Source organism: Salvia hispanica, unplaced genomic scaffold (genome assembly GCF_023119035.1).
Source record: "Salvia hispanica cultivar TCC Black 2014 unplaced genomic scaffold, UniMelb_Shisp_WGS_1.0 HiC_scaffold_699, whole genome shotgun sequence".
Lineage (NCBI taxonomy): Eukaryota > Viridiplantae > Streptophyta > Magnoliopsida > Lamiales > Lamiaceae > Salvia > Salvia hispanica.
Genome location: NW_025952464.1, coordinates 35530 through 59438, shown reverse-complemented (window position 1 = coordinate 59438; position 23909 = coordinate 35530). Strand labels below are relative to the sequence as shown.

Sequence of the window (23909 nt, the reverse complement as noted above, 5' to 3'; positions counted from 1 at the left end):
AATGGAGAAAGCAGCACCAAATAACAAGAAGCTCAAAAACAAGATTCTGAAGCTTCTTCCAAAGGCGATCTCCTTCAGCCCGCGGCGGACCCCCGGGCCCCGAGAGGCCCAAAACCCACCACAACAAAGCCTTCTCCGGCCCGATCATCCCGGCCGAGGCCCGTCGCAAGCTCAGGAGCTTGGGAGACGTTCACGCACGAGCCGACTTCTCCGAAGGTCACGTGCACGGGGGGCCAAGCACAAGGGCAGGATTTCCGAGAAGACGAAGAAGAAGCAGGTTTCTGTACCGAAAGAGTTGAAGCCCGTTTCTGATCTCCCGCAGGCCGTGAAGAAGGCCAAGAAGAAGAAGAAGAAGGCGGGGATGATAAAGAAGTTTTGAGGGGAGAGAGGAAGTGCGTTGAGGTTGAGCCCGAGGGTGGGAGCGCGCCGAGCCTGTGCCATATGAGGAAATTCGCGAGCAGCCGCGACACGTTTGCGAATTTCGATTGGGCGACGGGGCGCAGATTGCGCCGGAGGATTGCTGCGATGGAGAGAGGGCGTATAGGAGGGTGACAGATGATGACGACGAGTGCGGCGTCTTCTCGGCCAATATTGAGCGGCGGCGAATGGGCCGAAGAAGGAGATTAATTTGTGGAAGAGAAGGACCATGGCTCAGCCTAGGGGTCTTGAGTTGGATTTGGATGAATAGATCAAATTAATTAGGATAAATTATGCAATTCTCTTTTTCTTTTTCTTAATGATGATATTTGATTTTGTTGTTGTAGGTTCATTTAAAAGTTTGTACTATAATTATGTTGTACATATGGGTAGATATATTTTTGAAACTATACTTTTTTTGGGTTTTAACGAGTTTGAGTTTTGTTTACTTGATCTCGTTCGAAGCTAGACTTTTTTTATTTAAGCAAACAAGTTTCAGCTATATATTCTTTAATTGGGTTAATTAATTGTCAAGTAGCAATGAATTTTCATCTATTTTTTAGTTTAACGTGTTATTTAAAAATTGTGAATATATTATCATTCTTCAATTTCTTGTGATTAATGTACATAACGGCATCCCCCTATCATTCCCGATCATTGAAATATTGATATTTATTCGTGACATATCAACTTGTTAATTTAGGAGGATGATGTGTCCTATGAATTTTTAAATGGTGACATATAGCACCGTTCAAATCGGTATTGGATCTATAAAATTGACAAAATCAACAAGTACAAAATTTCATTAAAAATATTAATAATTTAAATATTCAAGAAGATAAATAAGAAATATATCTTCTTAATAAAGTTATAAATTAAGCAAAATAGTCAATCTAAAAGGATAAAATAGTACTTAATAACTTATTTATATTTGTACAGTAATGGTTCGCTAGAATATGGTTATAATATTTATCGAAACAAATTACATTTAGTTATGTGTAATATAGGGAAATAGTAAAATGACAACGCTATTTTGGATGACACGTACCACTTATCATGACCATTAGATATAGGAATCGTATGATACACAAATTGCCACATGGCATCATATATATATACAAAAAATATGGGATTAGGCGTGGGAGGGGTATTAAAGGTATGCCACTAAACGGTTTTATTCTTCCCTAAATTCAAGCAATTAATGTGATAGATAAGGTAAATTATTATTCATATATTATTATGGCACGTTTGTTTTGTACAAAATATAGTTATTTTCTTATAATGTATTATATGATTTTCTTAATTATTATTTTTCATTGCTTAATTTTTTATATGCAGCATATTGTTTCCTTTTATTTAATATTGTTGTAGTATTATTTTATTGGTGGAGTTTATATTTAATGATTTATTGTAATTTATTGATTAGTTGTTTGTATTACCAATTTCATATGTCAGATTGTTTGATTAAATATATTATATTGCTTGTTTATGAGTATGAAGTTGCATATCATTGTTTAGTGATTCCTTATTTGTCATTTTTGTGCTAAAAATAATAATAGAAGCTATATTTCATGCCTTATATACTTTATTGCTTATTAGTAATAGATATCGATTTGTGCTTGTTGTGGTGTAAATTTAACAATGACTTTGCATCGCATTTTGCTTGATAACCATATAGATTTCGGTAATATTCGCAATTGATTTTGAAACTACAATTTCGCTTGGTTACATTTGATGAATTGTTTGGGTGTGCATTAACATATGCTTATAATAATAATTGATCCCTTATGTGTGATTAATGTTCTAAATCTCAATGTGCTGAATGACAAACATAACTCGATATCTACAGTCATCTTCTCCGGGATCTTCGTTTGCCTTCCTTTTCCTAACCATCGTAATAAGCATTGAGTCCTGTGTTGAATGACAGAAATTATTAGTCAATTGGCCGTTCTCAAATTTGACAAGATACAAGCATATATGTATATATGTAGCAAGCAGATATACGATAGAACACAAGCAATTGAATTAGCAAGCATATATATGGAATCACATAAGCATTTTTCATACTAGTGGCAAGCAACTGGAATCCTTTTTGTAACCATTTTAATTAGACGACCAAAACTATTAGACTAAAAGCTCAGTCTTAGGGTATGTCAATTGTCAAGCAGCAAGCAAATACTCCTCTCATTCCATTAGAAATGAAATGTTTTCTTTTTAGTTTGTCCCATTAAAATGAAACGTTTCCTAAAACGAAACATCTCTATCTCTACTTTTTCATCTCTCTTACTTTACTCTCTCCTTATTTACTCACAAAACAACACTACATAAAAACATGTGCCAATTCACAAATGTTGCATATTTAATGGGACAGAGATAGTATATAGTAAGCATATCACGATAACAACATAGGTAATTGAAGTAGCAAGCAAATATATTGGAACATACTAGCGTTTTTCGAACTTGTGTCAAGCAATTCGAGATAATTTTTTTAACTATTCTAATAAGCAAGTCTCATATTCAATAACCAAAATTATTACATTGTTGGCTTATTATCGAGTATTCCAAGCATCAAGAGATATGTAGAAAGCGATATATACTAAAACACAAGCAATTTTAGTGGCAAGGGATATATGGTCACACACAAGTATTTATCCAACTTGTAACAAGCAATTCGAATTTATTCAAAATTGAACCCAAACAAAATCAAAACTCAAAATCAATATAGTAACGATAGAGATATCAAAGCAAACAATTGCATCCCGGCAATTACACTCATCAACAATGTCAAATCAAAAGAATTACCCAATCTGTATGACCGGGCAATCAAGAACATTAGGGAGCTATGAATAGATGTAATGAGAAACAATTAGAGAGAAAGGCTGGTAGTTACTCGTAATCGATGGAGAGAACTGGTGGAATTGAGAATTGGGGGTGACTCGGAACCCGAATTGTATGGCGGAGTGAATTGGTAGAAGAGCGCCGATTAATTGGAGATTTCTTCCTAGGGTTTCTGGATTGAGAGAGCGTCGTGATTAATTGGATAATAGGGGAAAGAGAAAGATGGGAGAGAGTTATGGCAAAGTGGGAGAAAGAAATTCAAAATCAAAGTGCAAAATAACAGGGATTTTCAAATCATGCATTAGTTTCTTATATGAAAAAATGACTAAAATACCCATTCAAGCAATATTCTGTAACAAGCAAGCAATCCGGACTCTATTTCGTAATCCAATCTCATCTATTCATTTAAGAAATCGGATGGCTTATAATGAGATAGTTTATTTTAACTATGTTGTCACCGCAGTGCACCCGTGTAATATAACATCAAAGAGGGGGTATGTATAGTACTACTATAACTTGCCACCACGTTACCGATCTCATTCTAGTTTATTATCAATCTCTCTTCATAAATATGCTCCAACAACGATAGGCCAGGAAGAACATCTAAAAGCAATGCCTAAATAGTGATCTTTTTTTCCCTTTTTCTCTTCTCATCCCAATCTCTAGCTAGACATCTTCAATTGATAATTACAATATCTAAATCAGGTATGCTATTCACTTTTTTTTCCCCCGCTCATCCCAATCTCTAGCTAAAGTATCATCGATTGACTACAATACCTAAATCGTTTCTTTTTCACTTTTCTCTCTTCTCATCCAATCTCTAGTGAGAGTATCTTTTCAACATTTTCCTTTTTTATTCGACGATTGATAATTGTAATATCTCAATTATGCTTCTTTTTCACTTTTCTCTCGTGTCATCGCAATCTCTTATATGAAAGGTTCTTACTAGTTTTGATGAAATGCCTAAATATTTAAATTTACTAATCTAACTTTGTGTCTATGGTAGTAACTCCTCCGTTCTGTTTTGTGTCAAATTCGTCAAAAATATATTGTAAAGATATTAATAAAAAAATATGAGTATATAATAAGTTTATTATGAATATATACTCCTTTAAGGTATTAGGGTATTTTGTCAGAAAAACTTGAAAATAGTAAAAAAATCTTCAAATGATATTAACTCATAGTTGATGGACCTTAAATGATATTTTCAAAGTTCACGGACCTAAATGATACTTTGGCAAAGTTCGTAGGACAAAAAGATGTTCCATCTTTTCAAATGTGCGAAAATAAACGTCTCTATTTACATGAGTCGTGAGGAGTACTATTAAAAAATAATTTCTTATAAAAGATTATTAATAATAGTTTCCAATCTATTTTTGTAATGACTCAAAATCTTATTCTACTAATTGAAAGGAAAACTTACCAGCTGAGTTAGGCATTGCCCAAGTATTTAATGAGTTTAAGGGAATAAATTTTATGCATTAGTTGTTGATTACCCGTGCTTATGTGGCCGACACGTTTACTAGAAAACATGCTAAGAAATCAATCATTCTTTTTGCGAAATTATTGGGTAATTTAGTGAAGATTCTGGTGGCAACCATGGAGTTATTTAGGATAATTTTCAAATTTAACACGCAATTTTCAACATTATGATTAATACCATCTTATACAACTTTCTACCAAATGCCGTTGTCTCAATAAAAGTTTCTCACAATCAAGAGATTGTTTTCAATTTCGGTAAATTCTGTTTTTACTTTCTACCGTATAACTTCTATTGATAGAAATAAAATAATAGTAGTACGGAGGAGTACTATTAAATAGAGGATTGCGTATTTTAAATAAGAGATGAATAATTAAAAATGAATCAGACTACGAATTGGGAGTCACAGATGGAGATATCCTTGAATCAAAATGCATAGGATAAATTGATGGAAAAACTATGGAATTCAATTAAATTTTGGGCAAATTTAAAACTAATTTGAAAATTTGTGAAATTTTTATTTGTATTTAATATAATCGTACGTACATTACCACAGTTAAGTTAAACAGTAGGAGTATAATTTATCTGTAAAGAAAAAACATCATTTAATTGAAAATATCAGCAATTGCAATATATATATATATATATATAAAACAATGCAAAAATTCCAATAATTCAACAATACATCATATGTTGCTATTAAATATTTCGTTGTGGAAGAATAATTTTGAACTGTTCCAAAATTCATGTTTGTTCCACTGATTTTTAAAGCTGCGTGATGCAACAGAATTCCACTATTTTTGCATGATTAGCTTACTTAGCCCGGCCTAAAAATACTTTAATTCCAAATTATAGAATCTCCGGCTATATAAAAACAAAGAGTAGCAAATAAAATATACATAATCCGATAAAAATAAATGTGTAATAAATGCAGAGGGCACACCACCATGATCATCATAATCATCATCTCATACATAGAGTTCAAATACAAAAATGAGACGATTCACATGAGCATTTAATTTGCGGTGGCACGACACGACGTCGTCTACTTAACGGTGACCTTTCCGACCATGCCGGCCCCTTGGTGAGGAGAGCGTAGAAGGAGTAAGTCCGGCGCCGTGAGAGTGACGGCGTAGGTCTCCCCTTGGCGTTGAGGAGGTCCTCCTCGGACATCGAGATCTTGGAGGCGTCGACGCCGGCGGGATCTCATCCTCGTCGAACACCACGTTGTGCGGGAACCCGGCGTTGTTCTTGAACACGATCTTCCCCCGAGGCGACCTCGAAGTCCTGCGGGATGAACACCAGCCCCCGTCGTCGCTCCCGAGGGTCACCTCCAGTGAGGGCGTTGCTCGCCACGATGGCCGTGGCGGCCGGGCGGCCACCGCCAGCCCCAAGTCCTCGGGACGCCCGCACGGACGCCTGGGGCGGCCATGCGGACCGAGGCGGGCTTGGCGGAGGAGCTGGAGGCCCCGGGACTTCAAGCCGGTGAAGGATGGGATGGAGACGGCGGCGGAGGTCATGGCGGCCATTTTTTCTTGTTAGTGATAGTGGTGGTGGGAAATCAGCAAAGTTGGGATTAAATATTTGGTGGGGGTTTAGTGTGTGTGGTGTGTGTTTTTGTGGATGAGATAAGGAATGTCTGGTTGAAGATATAGGGATTCATCTCATTGGGTGGTTTGGATACTACTACTATCCAATATCATGGGATGTGAGGTGGGAAATAATTTAATTAAATCATGTGTATATTGATTTGGGGAAGAGGATATGAGATGTGGATTTCATCTAATTAAAGGTGGATTTTATTTTGAGATTTTAGCTATGTAAAAAAAGAAAAGTAGTGAAAATTACTACGTAAAAAAGACTTGTGGCATACCACGATTTATCAAATTATATTAAGAGTAATTGCCAAAAAAATTTGAATTTAGTTTAACCAAAATATCTAAAACCAGTAAAAAAAATCGTAAAATTTGTATTTTCCCATCCAACACAGTGAAATTTTTTGGGGGAATAATATCTACTCATATACACACTAAACTACATTGTTATACTTAAACACAATTTAAATAATGAAAAAACCAATATTTCAAAAGAGTGTGAAAATAACCCGAAAGTGAAAACAAGCCCATATACGAAAAAACCCTCTTACAGGAAGTAGAAGTGGAAATAGGCTTCATTTTGAAAATAAAAATAAATTTAAGTAGAAGCAATGCCTCAGAAAGAAAGAATATAGAAGTGGTGGAAAGAAGTTCTACTAGTAGAAGGAAATTGAAATATTTTGAAGAAATATATAGGGGATTAAGCAATAGATTTTTCAAGTACAAACGGGCAAAGGTGTAGTACTTAGTGGTACAACACAAATACAACATTGTGGTTTTGCCAAAAGAGTCGTACAATTCGAACAAGGACAACGTTTATTGTGAAATCGTAATTAACCACAATTTATTCCCTAATAATTTCTATTTATCTTAATTATGGAGTAATTAATAAACCAATTGCAAACGTTGGTAGTTAAAGGGTTTTTGTATAAATATTTTTCCCAAAATTAACTTTTTTCATTTTCTCGAAATTTATAAGTTTTAAAATGGTGTTATCCACCCCACATATCGCTATAGACAATCGATTTTATTCCTTTGGAAAACAAATTTTTCCCCCATAACTTAAAAACGATATCGTTAACTAAAAACACCAAAAATAGAGGTATTCGATTTTTTTTTGTGAAAGTTCCTAACATTTTTGTAGCTCATTTTCTTTAAATTTTGAGGGGGCCCAAAATTTTTTCCCAAAACTCTGGTTATTCGGCCAAATTGTCTTTCAACAAAACCCCAGACATTATTTATGTGAAGAATAGAATGGTGCAAACCAAACTGGGAATTGGAAAAACCCAAGTATACTGATATATATCAAACCGCTTTACAATGCTATTTATTGGGAAACACCAAGATCACATTATCACTATCTACAAACACTATGTTTACAGTCAATAGAATGTAGAACAAAGTTGAGTATACAAATACAAGTCAACCTCTCATATACCCGGAAAGATATCATCCCCCTTGTCCTCGTCCCGCCCATGTCAAAGAACTTGAAGCTCATGCCATCTTGATTTGATTGAAGTTTGGGATCCACATAGCACTTCATCTCGGGAAAAGATTCAAATTGTCCACCAGTTTATGAATACATTGCATCCACAACACATATCCAAAAAACAGAACAAGTGAACAAAACCATATAAGTGCATCTTCACCCAATGAATCAACACCAGTATTGCCAAAAACTATTGATCAAAAAAGGTTTTAACCTTCCAACTATCAAGAATACTATAGTACGTTACTATATAAAAGGGCTTGAATTGTGAAAGGCTTTGATAGAGGGAGCCGAAAAAAAGGAAAAATCTACGACCACAATTTGGTTTAAAAATAGAGGAAAAAGGCCCCAAAAATTTTGTTTTTTCAAATTTGGGGGTTTAAAAATTATCTTTTTTATTATTTGTTCAAAATGAACTCCGACTCCCCCAAAAGACGGAACCGCAAAAAAGCGGGCAACCATTTTCCCAACCTCGCCGGAATCCCAACCCATCTCCCCCCTCTTCCGGGCCCCCCTCCCGCCCGGTCCTCCTTCGATCCCCCCCTTTCACCCCCGCCCCGATTCCCCCCAACGGGGACCCAAACCGCCGATGTTTTCCGGAGAGTACGAGACCGCGGAGGCTTTCCGAGCAGCCGGCGGGGGATGGCGCGCCCCCACCGGGCAGGGCGTCGAGGAAAGGGGGCGGGGGGTGGGCCGCAAGGAGGAGGAGGACGGGGCGAGGTTCGAGTTTATGTAGGCGGGTGGGGGCAGCGGGGGGGGAGGGGCGGTGGGGTTGCGGATCGTGGGTGAGGAGGGGAGGGTTTGGGGAGGGGGGGCGGGGGACGGGGGGACTTTGGTGGAGGGGGGGATTGGAGGTGGCGGAGAGTGAGGGTGAAGAGGGGGGATCGAGAGGAGGGGCACGAGGCGGCGGAGGTGGGCCAAGAGGGCAATGGGTTGGAGAGTTCCGGCAGGGTTTGGGGGGGAAATGACGTTATGTCTATTATTGACGGTTCCCTCAATTGGAGGCCGTCAGCGGGTTCTTTAGGAAAATAATCAAAAAAAAATAACCAAAAGATAAAACACCATTTTGGGCCCGAAACTTTTTTTCTTGTTTATATTTAGGTCCCAAATCATTCAAATTTTGGATAGGATTATGGTTCGCTTTTTTTATGTATATTCCTCTCTCATGTAAATTTAATCCAAGAAATATAGTGAAATCTTGGTTTTCATCACCCCGACATAGATACCATACCTATCATATCAAAAAGGTAAAAATTTTATGATTATTTCGATTATGTTCAGATTTCTTCTCCAAAAAAATAGTACTAGAAAAAGGCAGCTCTTTTTGCAAACAAATTGGGGAATGGGGCAAAAAAACATGAAGTTTGGTTAAATTCTGCCACCGAATTCTTTTCCCGGAAAGAAAAAAACTTAAAATTCATAGTTTTGTCGACAAATCTAAGCTTCGGAAAAAAGGGAAATTTTAAACCCAAAACATAGTTTTTCCGGCAATTTCACTTTTTTTAAAAAATCCGAACAAAGACGGTGCCGTCGGTATGGGATGTGGGTTGATCGCCGGGTTGTGCGCTGGCCACAGACGTTGCACGTGAAGGCCACGCGCATCCGCCGCCGCGGAGATTTAGTGAAGAGTGACCACGGGAAAGTGGACACACGCTCCATTCCGAATAAAGGCCCGACCCGGCCGGCGACGACGGGCCTTCCATACCCGACCGGTCGTCCATCCCCTCACGTTGGCCGCGCTCAGAACCAGCCCCATCGCCGCATCCTACAAATCCCCAAATTCGAGATTAATCAAATTTGCAGCTCAACTGTTCGACCAAATTACTGAACCAACTATTTCAACTCAATATAACGAATTTTTACCTCCGAAAGCGTATGATTTCCGAGGATTGGGACGAGCTTGAGATCGGGATCGCCGTTGCCGTTGCCGCTGTTTCTATCATCTACATCACAATAAGATCAGAAAAATCCGATGGTGTAAGAGGGGGAAAAAAGAGAGAGAGAAAGGTGCTGACTTTTGGCGGAGGTGGAGAAGCGCAGAGCTCGCCGGGAAGAAGGGTCTCTGAATTTATCGGTGGAGAACATCGCCAGCGATACGGCGGCGGCGGATGTGGTGGTGAGGGCCTCCATTTTATGCGTGATTGAGTGTAGAACGCTTCTATGATTCTAATTTGGGAAGGGGAAAAATGTGATGGAGAGATCGAAGATTGAAAAGCTGAATTGGATTGGGTTTGTGTTTTATATACAGTTGAGGAGGTGGTTGATCGCCGCCTTTGATCGGAGAATGAAGATGATTTTTTGAGAGATTTTTTCTAGGAATTTTGGAATACTGGTGTTCTGATAGAGACAGGAATACTGGATCTGATGTTGGGCTTTATTTGGGGCCCGATTTAGTATGTAATTTTGGGCCTTTTTTTAATGGTTAGTGACTCATAAAACAGTATGTCTCCACCATTGACCAATTTATTGGGGGGAAATGCCTAGATAAGAGTGGCGATCATATAAATTGAAACTCATTTTCATTTTGGCTTCTTAAATATTGTGAGGTTTGGAGAATATTTTTAATTTTTCGATCAACAAGATTCACAACGAATGCATTAACCTGCTAGATGAACGTATCATTAAATTTCCCAACACTTTTAGCCAAAAATTCCATTTAGCTAATTCTAGAGCGATTGATTTTATGAGTAAGAGAGCATCTTTCGTGAACACCTATATCAAGCATCACTGCGTATAAACTATAGTTGGTGCTAAAATATTTATTTATTTGGGCAAATACATGAAAGATAACAAATTTGGCAAATTTTTGCTTGGTCCTTTAGTTTTAAAAAAATCAATCGAAAAGACTATGAAATATTGATTTGTGTGCATATCTCATAGCAAAACAAATGGTGTCAAAGATAAATAGTTAAATGATATCGTTTATTCATAATGAAAAAAATGCGTCGTAGTTTAACAATATGTTAAATGAGTCGATTCATAAAATCGTAATTCATATAATTAGTTTTACAAAAACATAAAGCATTCATTTTATTCTTTGTTCATTTACTAACAAATACTAGTAAAGTATTTACTAAAAATATAGAGAATCAAACTTTAATTAAATGCACCTGTCCCACTCTTCACTCCTACCTCTTCTTAAATGCCCATATTTCCTCCCATTTCAACTCCACCGTTATGTTATCACTCTCCATATATATCTATATATCTCTCAACATTCTCTGTTCATCATCCTATATACCACAAATATTAGAGAGAGAGAAAAGTGGTGTTTCTGTGTGGAGATGTTGAAATAGTCACTATGATGTTGGTCGGCTTCCGAAATGCATTATATTCATCTTGACATTCAACGTTTCGATTGAGCCGTGTCAATATCTTAGTGCGTTTTTCACTTACCATAATTGTTCTTCATTTTGCTACCATAGTATATTCTCAGCTTCATCAGGTTTGGGTTTTATATCTATTTAATTTTGAAGAAAAAACACAGACATATTATAGGAGTATGTATTTTAATGATTCCTCCTTCGTTGTAGTATTATTTTAGAAATTGTATACTTCTACATGTTTGTTTATTTTGCTTGAATACCATGGCTGATACAACCTTACTACTTACTACTGATCAAAATAATGAATATAAATATATGGATTTTCTTAATTACAATGCTAAAACATTATTCTACCGCTAGATAAATAGTGGGCACACCTTTCTCTTTACAATTGATTTTAATTGGATTCGTTTTTTACTACGCTTTAAATCTATGGATTTTCAAGATATAAATGACCAAATTTCACTCTAAAAGTATATTTTATTGTATATTTGTGATAAAATCATACTAAAAATTGACGCATCCTATCTTTATTCCAATTTATTGCTATTTTTATGGTGAATATTTATTTCAACTTTTCAATTTTCAACTAGTATTTGTTATGTATTTCACCATCTCACGCACTTCCTTTATGTAGATTTCAAATTTTATTTTTTATAAAAACAAAAGAGTTAGTTGAAAAGAGTAAATGCGAGAGGTGGTATTGTTGGCACAATCCATAAATGTTAAGAACAACTTACACTGCAATGATTTATGACACAAAAGAGAATCTCTGCAAAAAATTTGTTTGTCAAACCTTAATAAAATCATGCAGACAAATTATCGCTGTGAATATAAATCTTATTTTAATAGATATATGGAGTCTAAATTAATAATAGTCCACCATTGCTAATTTTGCTCAGATATTATTTATAGTATTATAAAAAATAATCTAACAAAACCTTTCAATTTTTATACAACAACATTTGCTTTCATTGAGAGTTGAACTCAAGACCTCCCGCTTACTAAACGGGTGCTCTAACCAACTGAGCTATGAAAGCTTTTGGTCAAAAATTTGATGTTTACGTTCTTCATTTATTAGAATATATGAATGCCAATTATAATTATGATTTCATTTAATTCTTTATCAGTGTTACAAAATACACACCGACCGTATTTTAAAGATTTCTTTTCTATACAAACAATGTTATAGATTACAAGGCCCAAAAGATAAAATTGAGATGTAAATATTTCATGTGACTAGGCCCATGATTATAAACGAGCCCAGCCTAACAATACGAGCCCTATTTCCTCATATAAAAGAGCCGAGCATATGAATGTTGAAATTATATTAAGTGGGCAAAAATTGACGACAAAATTTTAAAATTTGGTCCAATTCTAATTAGCCAGAAAAATCATAAAATTTAGGTATTATCACACAATGAAAATATAATTTGCCTATATGTATTTTTGATATTTTTCAATTAAACGACGTTGTTTAACTCACCGATGGTTGCGTCAACATATGATTCCCGGCCCCTGACTGCCATATCAAACATAATATCATCAAAAAAAATTTGTAGACTAATTGGAAACAAATTCAAATTTCAAGATTTTTCTAGCTTATTTTTGAAATTGTGTCAATTGTGGAGTAAGTACTTCATTTCTCCGTCAATTAAAATATATGTTGTCATTTTGATCCATTCTATTATTATTATTAACTCATTTATCTAGTAGTATATTTTAGTACTCCTCCTAGTTTTTATAGTTGAGTCATTTTTTCATTTTAATTTTTTCATGCTTGAATCATTTCCATATATGATACTAACTTTTTTTTCTTCTTACTTTCCCTTCTCTTATTTTATTCTCTCAACTTTATTTACTTTATATTTTATTCTCTCTACATTTTTCTCTCTCTTATATTTTTATCTATTTATTTTACACATTCAATATTCATTTCTAAAACTTAATGCAAAAATTCTACATTCAACCATGAAGAAACAGATAGAGTAAGTTTTTCAGCCCGCTTTTCACAAACATAAAAAAGCGCAACTACAATAGGATGAAGTAGTTAATATTTTTGCAGGAAACAAGGATGATATTATGAAAAAGAAGAAATAAACATCGGGTATTGGAAAATGAAGAGGAAATCTAGAGCGATATGGAAGAAAGAAAATATATTGAAAAGACCAGTCGAATAAAGGCTACGAATTAACTATGATCACTATAAACAGTCATCGTCAATGTACTCATCATTTAGGTGTTAGAACTCCATGCACCTCTCTCTCCACTCTCTCAACCATTTTTTAATGTTACAATACAAAAGTGTCGATCCTATAACTACATCATTCACTAGTGTAGTAGTGCCACTTTTTTTTCTCTCACGTGATAGACACAGTATAATCATTATGCATGTGAGATTATTAGTGAGAATCAATTTTATTCATTGGTTCATACATTTATAATGGAGCTCCAATCCTACTCAAATTTTAAAAAATTCTACTACTACGACTACTTTAGATGTAATTAATCTCAGATTCTCAGAGCAAAATTCATTGTTTATAATTAATGTAATTAATGCTTATAGTTTTGGAAAAACACTAATTAGCGCAGTATTCCCTCAAGAAATATACTTATTGATGAAAAATAATTAATATAGAATCTTGAGTAATAGTAGTACTGTTCATGAAAAGCCACTGGTCATTTTATTTTAGGGTGTCAAAGTTGTTCTGACACAGGTGACTGAAATTGGATTTTACAACACAACTGTCTACCGGATTATTTAAAAGTTACCCACAGCTATGCTTAGCTGATCTTTCTTAAAGTTAAACAGAAATGAAAATTTTTAATTTCAGTATTTTAATGAAATCCATTTGAATAATCCATATCAAGACTATACTCTTGATATTTTAAAATTCAATAGATATTCGATTACTTATAGTACAAGATATTTTTTAATCTATTTATGGAAAAGTATAATTTACTGAAAATATGTTCAAAATAAAATAGGTATATATCTTACATAAATTCATAATGATGTAGCAGAATATTTTTAATAAAGTCCAGCAATTTGATAGGATACTTTTTCCTATTTTATTATAAAAAACCCTGAGTTTTTAGAGGGATTACACCAAAGGGAATGGATTTCCTACTGTGCTTCAGTACACAATAGAGGGTGTTGTGAGCTATCGTAACATGTAGCATTTTATTTATAAAATAAAATATTAAAATAGACATTAACCCTCTTTCATGGAGGAAGCACAACAAGGGATCTATGCACTTCAACTTCACCAAGCCTTCAAATTAACATGGGCCTAAGAGAGACTTCTCGCACACCAAAATTACTAGAGTATTAGAATAATCCATCAATTTGATAGGTAACATTTTTCATTTGAAGCCTGAGTTTTTAGAGAGTTTTCACCGAGCTCCAAAATTAACATGGGCCTAAGAGCATCCTCAATGTGGCTCATTGAAAGCTGAACTCGTCCCGCCGGACGAGCTAGCAATGAGACCGGGTTGCATGCGTCCAATCTCGCCCGACAACTCGCGATGGAGGGAGGCCGGCGAGCCGTGCCTCCACCTCTCCACGTGGTGAGCTGGGATTGGCGTGTGACGCCTGCGCTATCGTAATTTCGATTTTAAGTTTTTAAAATCCAAATATTGAAACAAAATAAAACTATTTAAATTAATTTTTGAAAAATAGCCGTTAATGGGCGTTGGAAATTTAAATTATGTAACTTTTATTTTATAATTTTATCAATGGAGTAATTTCTAGAATTTAATTATGTAATTTTTTTTTCTAATATTTTGTTAATGCACTTTCTAGTTTTTTATTGTGTCTATTAAATTATGCTTATGCAATCCGGAATAGCTTAATGAATGAAATGTTAAGGATAGTGATTGTGGATGACCTAAGAAAGAGACTTCTCCCACTAAAATGGCCCGATAAAGACCCTTATCTTGCTTTAATAAGATATCTATCAAATGCTACATAAAAATATTTAGAACTTAAAAGTCTCATGTGAACTTTATTGTAAACATTAAACATGTAATTGACCATTCATTTTTCCTATTCTCACATCTTTCTTCCCAAACCCCAAAACCTATTATGTTCCTTTCTCTCTATAGAGATAGAGATAGAAGAAAAAGTGGGTGGATATAGAGATGGTGGTGGGCGAGGGTGTTAATAATGACACAAGCAAGAGCAATAGGGTTTTATCATCAGAAACGAGGACTTCACAATCATCATTCTTTCCTTCTAAATAGAGTATACCCCAAAGAATGAACCATCTAATCTGATTTAATCACTCATATATTATATCCCTCTCTCTCACTACCACTCCCATTAATTATACCCTCTCTCTCATTTACTGTGCCTCACCTCTCTTCTTAAATAGAGCCACCAACTACTCCTTTTTCTCCATCTCTTTCCCCATCTACTACTTCTCTCTCTCTCTTGTGTGTGAGAAAGAGAGAGGAGGTTGAGGGTTTTGTTAAGGGCAAATTCATGGAGGGCTTATCAAAGGGTTTCTAACAGAGCTTATTGGCATTCTGTCCACCTCCTCCTATCATTTTTTGAGAAAAAACATTACATAATGTGAAAATTATATATAAAAAATTGTTAGTTAGAGGAGGTGGGCATACTGCCAACTGATCTATGTTGGTTTCACTTTGTAAAACCCTCATGAATAATTTTCCACAACTGTCTCAAAATCAAGGTATGTTTGATCTCAAATTTTGTTATTTATTTATTTTATTGTAGTGGCTATAATAATGGCTTGTTACAAGTCATGAACCCTATATTTATATTTCATTTTGTTTGTGAAAGTGTTTCAAGAGTGCTGACTGATTCAGTTTTTGTTGAATTTGTTTAGGTTTTGTTGGAATCTCTATGTGAAAATCCAATCAAAGGCAGATGAATATATATGGAGGCCTATTATCGTTCATTAATTTCCTCTAATGGTTTTTGTGTTTGTTTTCTACAAAACTGAATATTCTAAAAACATCAAGAAATATTTTTGAGTACAGAAATGTGATTGCAGGAAGGACGTTGATGAAGATTTTGCCCTTTTCCGGAAAATAAAAGTTAAACATGGAAAAAGCTTATGCAAATTACACAGAGTGGTAGGGCAAAAAGGAAGAATATATTTTTAGTGCTTTTGGTTTTACAGTGGTTTTAATGTAGGCTCATGATTGATTTTTCTGACAATTTAGATAAAATAATCGTAGCATTTAAGGCGTTTTAATTTGTATAGGTTATTAATCTTCTCAAATACTACATGGCTAGTTCAAGATCATTTGACATCCATTTTTAAATTTCAAATTTTAAAATATTCATTAATTTCAGAAGTAGTATCTTCTTGTTTAATGTGGATTTGAGACCAATATAAACTATTATTGCACTTGTTATATGTGAATGCATGTTAATTGGGTGTTACTTCAGTTGATTAATTTTTTGAGCCTGATGTTCTGAGGAAGTAATTAATGTTTTTAATTTTATATATCTGTATTTTCAGTTTACGTGTAGGGAAAGAATTTCTTGTTTAATGTAAATTTGAATAAGACAAGGACTAGAAATTTTTCTTGGATTATTTCGAGTATTGGCAAAAAAATGGCAGGGATGTAATTCAAAATAATTCTCAAAATTGTGTTTCATGTAAATAGTTTTGTAAATAATCTTACATAAAAAAGGGAATAGATAAAGGATTAAGAAGTAGCTAGTAGTAGGAAATTGGATTTAGAAAATAAATATTTGTACATTCCTTAAAGGAAATTGTTTTTTCCAAGGAAAGAATTTTACTCGAATTAAAAAGTTCACCCCATATAATCTTTCAAAATTATTCCACTTTATTTTTCAGCATGTTTATTTTACCTATATGATTTGCATATAATTATATTATATCCGTAATGAACTTTACCTGGTGTATTAGTGTATATATGTAATTATTTCCAAAAATATTTTTTCAATCTCAACCCCATGAAGTTCAATTATTTTGTCGAGTTATCAGTGGCTGAAATCATTTTAAGTGAGTTTGGAAGAGGTAAAAATTTCTTTATTGGTTAAATAGATGATAGAAATAGAATCCACTCTATCAAATCATTAGGGCTTCTGTTGTTCCGATTTTTTCCATAAGCACGCACGCAGCTTTTATTCATATTTAAACCTTCTCTGTCAACTCATAATAACTTTCCCCTTAAATGTGGAGCCAAATCTCTAATCATATATACACCTACCCCTTATTAATATCGTATATATATTGATCGTTACCATTTTCATTATTTATGCACAATAATGATGATTTTAGATAAAGCATTCATTTCAAACTGAAGTGTGGCCCTTGATTTCATTCTTGATATATAATGTCTTTTTTTCATTTCGACCGTTATCATATAGTATAGATTAAAAATCAAATTTTGTCATATCTTAATAATTATTTTTATCAATATCTTGTTCGGGTGTTAGGAATTATATATTCAAGGTTATTAAATTGACACAAAACATATTTTCACATGCAATTTCATGTGGCTACAGCCTACAAAGTTAACTTATTTTATTTGCCAATTGCTCGTGTAATTAAATGTGGCTTAATTATTTGTTTATTCAACAGTATTATTCAGAACTAATGATCAATTAATGCATGAACTTTCACCTATTTTATGTTAGCATAATATCTGAAACGTTGCAGTAATGTGACATTTCAGTTTTAGTTGGCAATTTTATGGTTATGATTATGAAGAATGACTATCTCTATCTCTTCATTGTGGTCCACAATTTGAATTTCTCTTGGTTTGTTACATTCATCACATTAAAAAATTAGGTAGTTATAGTTTGTTTTATAATTAAGAACAGCTGTGCAGTGAGAATTTCCGCAATTAAAGGTCGTTCCAGGTCTCAAACACACTAATACTAATTTACACGCCATGTATATATGATTTACAAGCTATTATGAATTTACCTAAACCACGCCAAAATAACGGGGGAATAATCTAGTACTTGCAAATCTTGAACATATCAATACTATCAACGAAGTGTGAGTCACGCGTCATGTATGTTTTGCAAGCTATTACACACAACGTGATTTTACCAAACTATGCCGAAATAATGGGTTAAAGCAAACATTTGCCATGGCGTAAACGGACCAACTTTCCCTAACAAGGCAAAGCAATTTACAAGCTAGCAAGTGTAGCCATTTTCCATTCTTATATATAAATTCTGATGAAACATCATTCAATTGAGTAAGATGTTTGCAAAATCCATTTCTAATAATCCTACCAATTAAAGCCCCCATGACTTTTGCTCATTAAATGTCTCAACAACTCACTACATAATATTCTTTCATGAAAAATACAACACATCATCTTCTTATCAAGTAAAAATAGCTTCAAATAAACAAACATGCCAACTTCAACCATGATGATGCGTGGTCTTTTTTTTTTTTTTGATATATATAAAATTCGACTTACAAATATTTTGGTAGTATATAAAGTCTTTGTGAAATTTATAAAATCACCACTTTACCATGTTAGTTAGTATGCGTTATATCAAGAATTGCACAAATATACGATAAAGCAAGCAACAACAACACACATCATGGAAAGTTATCGTAATAACTAGACTTCGATTACCTAGGTCGATCTCAAAATTATCTATAACCGTGGATTACAAACTATAACGATCGTCACTTTAATCCGTTGATTCAGATTCACAAAATATCGAGGAAAAAAAATTATAAAAAGAGAGCGAAATTTGTTAATTCTAAGCACGAAGGAATACATAGAGAAATTCCATTCGGATTACAAACTATAGCCATCACTGTGTCTAATCTGTTGGCTTTGTGAACGGCGTAATCTACTGGGCGCTCGTTACAGGGACTGAGTAACGGAACGGAGACCCTACGAGCGATGATGATGATGAGAATGAGCTTTGATTCGAGAAGAATTTCTGGTTATACAGATCATGGTGAGCACCCACTGATCCTCTGCGGCTGAGCATGGCGTGTGACTCTGCCAGAGCGCGTTGTCTGGTGGCATCGTCTACGTACAGAAGATCATCGATCCTTGCCAACAAGTTGAAGGCTATGCTCTCCAGCACCCTCGAGTAGCTTTCAAGAATCGACTGCCCAACATCCTTCATCATAGCAATAAGCAGAGCCATTTGAATCATTACTCGGACAAATTCAACATGTGTTTAATGCATCGGATTCATAACACGAAATCCTTACCATGTTATATTGAATCTTGTTCGTGTCGAGAGATGTCTGAGGAGGCCGGGGAAGTGGAGCTTTAAGTTCTTGAGGAGCGTTTCAGCGCGATGAGCAAAGAGTTTGCTCTTTTCAGCATCACCTGTGGGGCCCTTCACCGTGCTTCCCCAGAATAAGCTCGTTTTCGAGTGGTTTAGCTTCTTCTTCTTATTCTTCTTCTGATATCTCAGCTTCCAGAAGTGAATGGCGGCCTCAAGCCTATTTGCTACTTCCATAGTAGTATATTCTGATGAAAGATCAAGTAGCTAAGAAGACGATCCGGGGAGAACTGATCTGCAGTTATGTAACGGTATAAGACATCGCTAAACACGCCTTGTCTGTCTGACAAATAGAACAAACAGTAGATCAGTAAACAGCAACATAAGATTCAACAGAGGATTCAGCAATGCATAACTAACAAATCGAGTTTAGATAGTAGCCGAAGAGACATAAATGAGATACCTTAGGCAAGCTGTCGAGGTAGACTTGTGGCACTTCCATATCTGAAAGAACACTGCCATTGATCGCGAGAGCAGCTTTGAATATCTGCTGCGTGCATTCCTTGCATGCTGCAAAACCATTCTTGACTCATCCGAAAGACCATTTGCCGGAACCTTTGGGAAAGGCAGCCACCATTTTTCCTCGAGTGTTGTGGAAGGCCTACTTGAAGGTGGCGAACTTTGATATGGTTTGATGTGTTCAGCATCACCAACGATGATACCTCGATCAACATAACGAAACTCAGTGTCGTGAAACCTGTCTAAAATGCTGATCAACATCCCGTCTAGCTTCTTGAGCGCTGGAAGGTTCAGGTACAGGTCGGATCTCTGCTGAGTCACCATGATCTCGAAGCTCCCACCACCAGGGAATTCTTGAACAGACGGAATAAGCTCAACAATGGAGTCGCTAACGCACAAAAGCCACTCCATCTCTCGCTGCCACATTGATCTTCTCTGTGGAGCCAGTGGCTCCAACTTCCAGAGCTCTCCAAATACACTAGCTGTAGATTTACAACGAACGAGTGTAAAGAGTAGATACAACGAAACCATCACACGAACCACATTGTGAATCGAGTTAGTGAAATGTACTGACCAGCAAGATTAGTGATTGCGTTGGAGATTGCTAGAGCACTGCTTACTCCCTTCCCTCCACCAGACATGTCCTCACCGAGTAACAACTTTGAACCGTTCCTTCATGAATTCAACCTCTGTAACCATTCAATCAGGAAAGACTTAGCTAATCCACAGATCAAATCATCATAATTTTCTATCCCAAACCAAAATCAAGACCAAACTGTTTCACACTGCTCATTTTCTAATCGATTCTTCCTCGAGAAGAGACAAAGATCTAGCTTCAAACATTTTGCATATCGACATTGTAAATCTAACTAAAACCTAAACAGCAAACAAACATTTTCCTCGAAGAAGATGATATATGGACGAATTCCACACAATTCTTCATGTATAACACTACAATTATACGTACAATCGACGATTCCATCAATTAATCAATTCAACAATCAAATCAACTAAAAACCTAAAGTGAATCGGAAGCTGAAAACTCACCGGAAAGCTCAGGCGGCTCAGGCTTATCCGTATCCCGCTTCTCCGCCGCATAGACGACGTGTCTACCCCCGACAACCGGCAGCATGATCGGCGGCGGCGTCAAACACTCGGAAGCCAAATCGCGGCGGCGATCGGAAGAAAACGTGGCGGCACTGGAAGTGGAGCTCTCCGACTCACTGACGTCGGCGTCATCGAAACGGCGCGATTGCAGGTCCTCGAACTCTTCATCCGACGGAGAAACGACGCTATCAGTATCAGCCATTTCACAAAGCAAAATTCACCGATCTTCTTAAGCAGTCGAAATTGGGGGAAATGTGGCCAATGCTAAGCTTCAACGGCACAATTTCGACAGCGGCGTGGAGAGCGCATAAAAAAGCAAGTGCGTGTTAGTGTGTGAGAGAGAAAAGTAGAGAGCGAGAGGAAGAGGAGGAGGAGGAGGAGCCCCACCGTTACATGGTGGAGCTCGACTTTATACCGCCATTGTCGTCTCTTTAATTTCTTTCTCTTTTTCTTTTATTTTTTTTTCTTTTTAAGGGAATTAACTGAAATTGTTGTTGACTAAGATTACGGTTTTAGTCAAACATGCTAATGACTTTATATTTTGGGATAAATTCCTTGTTTTGCCACACAAAATTTCTTATTACTATATCTATCCATTATCCATCATTTTAATAATGAATACCATCTTTTGCCATACAATATTTCTTTTTTTAAATATTACTTAATCTATCCACTATGAATAATTTAAATAATGAAGAATAGGAGTTTTAATCAAAGTTAATAGTTTTAGCAATGAATAATAGTATGAATTTTAATAAAAATTAATTAAGTATGAGAAAAATAGAAAGAAAGATTAGTTAATACTATTAGTGTGAGTGAAGAAAAAAGCCCACTTCATTAAGATTTGAGAAATATAATTAATTGAAAATTGGAAAACATAACTATTGATTGTGGTATTAACAATACAATCTTCGTCCAAAACTCTAATGGAGTTATATCTTTTTTATTTCATTTTGATCCTTCTAAAAAATTTAATCCATTTTCATTTTCATTTTCAATGATATTGCCCTCCACTTTCATTTTTTAGGTTCTCTTTTAACTTTACTCGTAATTTTATTAATCAGATAATGTTTCACTCCAAGAATATTATTCTAATACTGTTTTATACCATATAGCACAACACTATCATTTATAATCACCATTTAATTTATTAACTCAAAACCAAAGCAAAAAAATTATAGATAAAATTTAATCTATTGAATAATCAACTTTAATAAGGGCATCCGAATAATGGGCGGACGATGCATCGTCCGGATCGTCCACATCGCATCATCGTGGACGATGGGAACCCATCGTCCGCGGACGATGCTGAAGGATACCCATCGTCTGCATCGTCCGCCACGTGACGGCGGACGATGGTCACGATCGATGCGACGGTTTAGTTTTATTCCTCTTTCACTTCATTTTTCTCACTTCACTCTCATCAAATTCACTACATTTTCAAGCAAAATGGATTCGAGATTATCCGAATAGTCCGATGTTCGGTGGTGCACGATGGCCGTAGTAACCCGACGAATACCGGCCATTCGACACCAACGCCGAGTACGATCCCGACTTTTCCACCGACTCATACGGGCGTCCGACATGGAACCGTCTCCAAACCGCCCCTCCGCGCCGCCGCTTCCGGGTCCGCCTCCATAAGAAGCCGACCAAGGCACGAGCCCGAGTTGCCTACAACGGAGGTATGTGAAGAGTTCGCCCGGAAGGACGAACTACTCCGACCCCGAATCCATCGTCTTGACGAGATGTTGGATTGATGTTTCGGAGGATCCGTGTACGCCAACAACCGAGGTGATGCGTATCGGGAGCGCATCGCCGAGAAATACAACGCGGCCAAGCCTACGAACGCGCACAAGCACCGGGATCAAATAAAGAAGCGGTAAATTTGTTCGTGGCGGAGTACGAGAAGTACGAGAGGGAGCAGGCGTGGCGAGAGTCTCGCGGATGTGCGGGACAAAGCGATGCGGTCGTACTTTTCATTGTACGACGATTTCAAGCACTACCACCCCGGGTGCTCTTGAGGGACAAGCGAAGTTCGTTGGTGGTGTGATTCCCCAATCGACGGCGGCGAGGAGGAGGACGTCGAAGCGCACCTTCAATGATTATACAAGTAGCGATAGCGCGCGTCTCCGATGGACCTCAACAGTCCGGTGTTCTAGGATGAGAGTTCCAGCACACCGATGTCCTCCGGCGTCCCCCGCGTCAAGGCGCCAAGGGCAAGGGCAAGGCCACATCAACCTCCGTCGCGCCGCTGACCGAGGCCCCGTCGCCGACTCCCGAGTTCGACGCCATCCGCGACTTCGTCCGGCCCATGCGTACGCGGATTGGCGGCCTCCTCCGACTACGGACGTTGTTGGACGCGCACACCACCCTCATGCGAGCGACCAACCCGGCTCAAATCGAGGGATCCACGGATGATCGATGGTCTCACAGCAAGTTGGGACTTCTCTAGACTAGCCTCCTTTTTTGTATTTAGTGCTTTTTTTATTTCTTATTTTGTAACTTTTTTTTAATTAAGTAAAATTAGAATTTCCCTTTAATTGTGTTGTTTTTATTTGTTTATTATTTTTATTTACATTTGCAAACATAAAAATATAAATACAAAATAGTAAAATGCTTAGCGCGTCGCTAGAGCGACTATAGTCCACCCCACGCGGGAATAGGAGGAGGATAAAATGCGATGTGGCGGTGCATAGGCGTCGCTTAGGACGCTTCCATTGTGGATGCCCTAAGTTCTAGTATCAACAAAATTTAAAATTTGAAAGCTCTGAAAAGCAACATTGATGTAGCACTTCAGCACTATCTTTGTTGTAGATGAAATTATTGCCAACTTTAGGTGAAATTTTGATATGCAAAACTAAATGCATATTCATAGTCTCAGCCATTATCAAAAAGCATCTAAATTTGTCAATGAAGTTCT

At 36.3% G+C, this 23909-nt stretch overlaps 1 long non-coding RNA gene, 1 other non-coding gene and 2 pseudogenes across 2 annotated transcripts; 1 reads left to right on the top strand and 3 right to left on the bottom strand.

The window, feature by feature from the left end:
- Positions 1-5683: 5683 nt before the first annotated feature.
- On the bottom strand, positions 5684-6292 carry LOC125199820 (annotated as a pseudogene).
- A 5819-nt stretch (positions 6293-12111) lies between these two features.
- Positions 12112-12185, bottom strand: TRNAT-AGU. The gene has a single exon. It is a non-coding gene; the product is annotated as a tRNA-Thr (tRNA).
- Positions 12186-15722: 3537 nt separating this feature from the next.
- Positions 15723-16459, top strand: LOC125199813. The gene is made up of 3 exons (XR_007172631.1): positions 15723-15842; positions 15999-16086; positions 16167-16459. It is a non-coding gene; the product is annotated as an uncharacterized LOC125199813 (long non-coding RNA).
- A 2438-nt stretch (positions 16460-18897) lies between these two features.
- LOC125199819 lies at positions 18898-21517 on the bottom strand (annotated as a pseudogene).
- Between the last annotated feature and the right edge of the window lie 2392 nt (positions 21518-23909).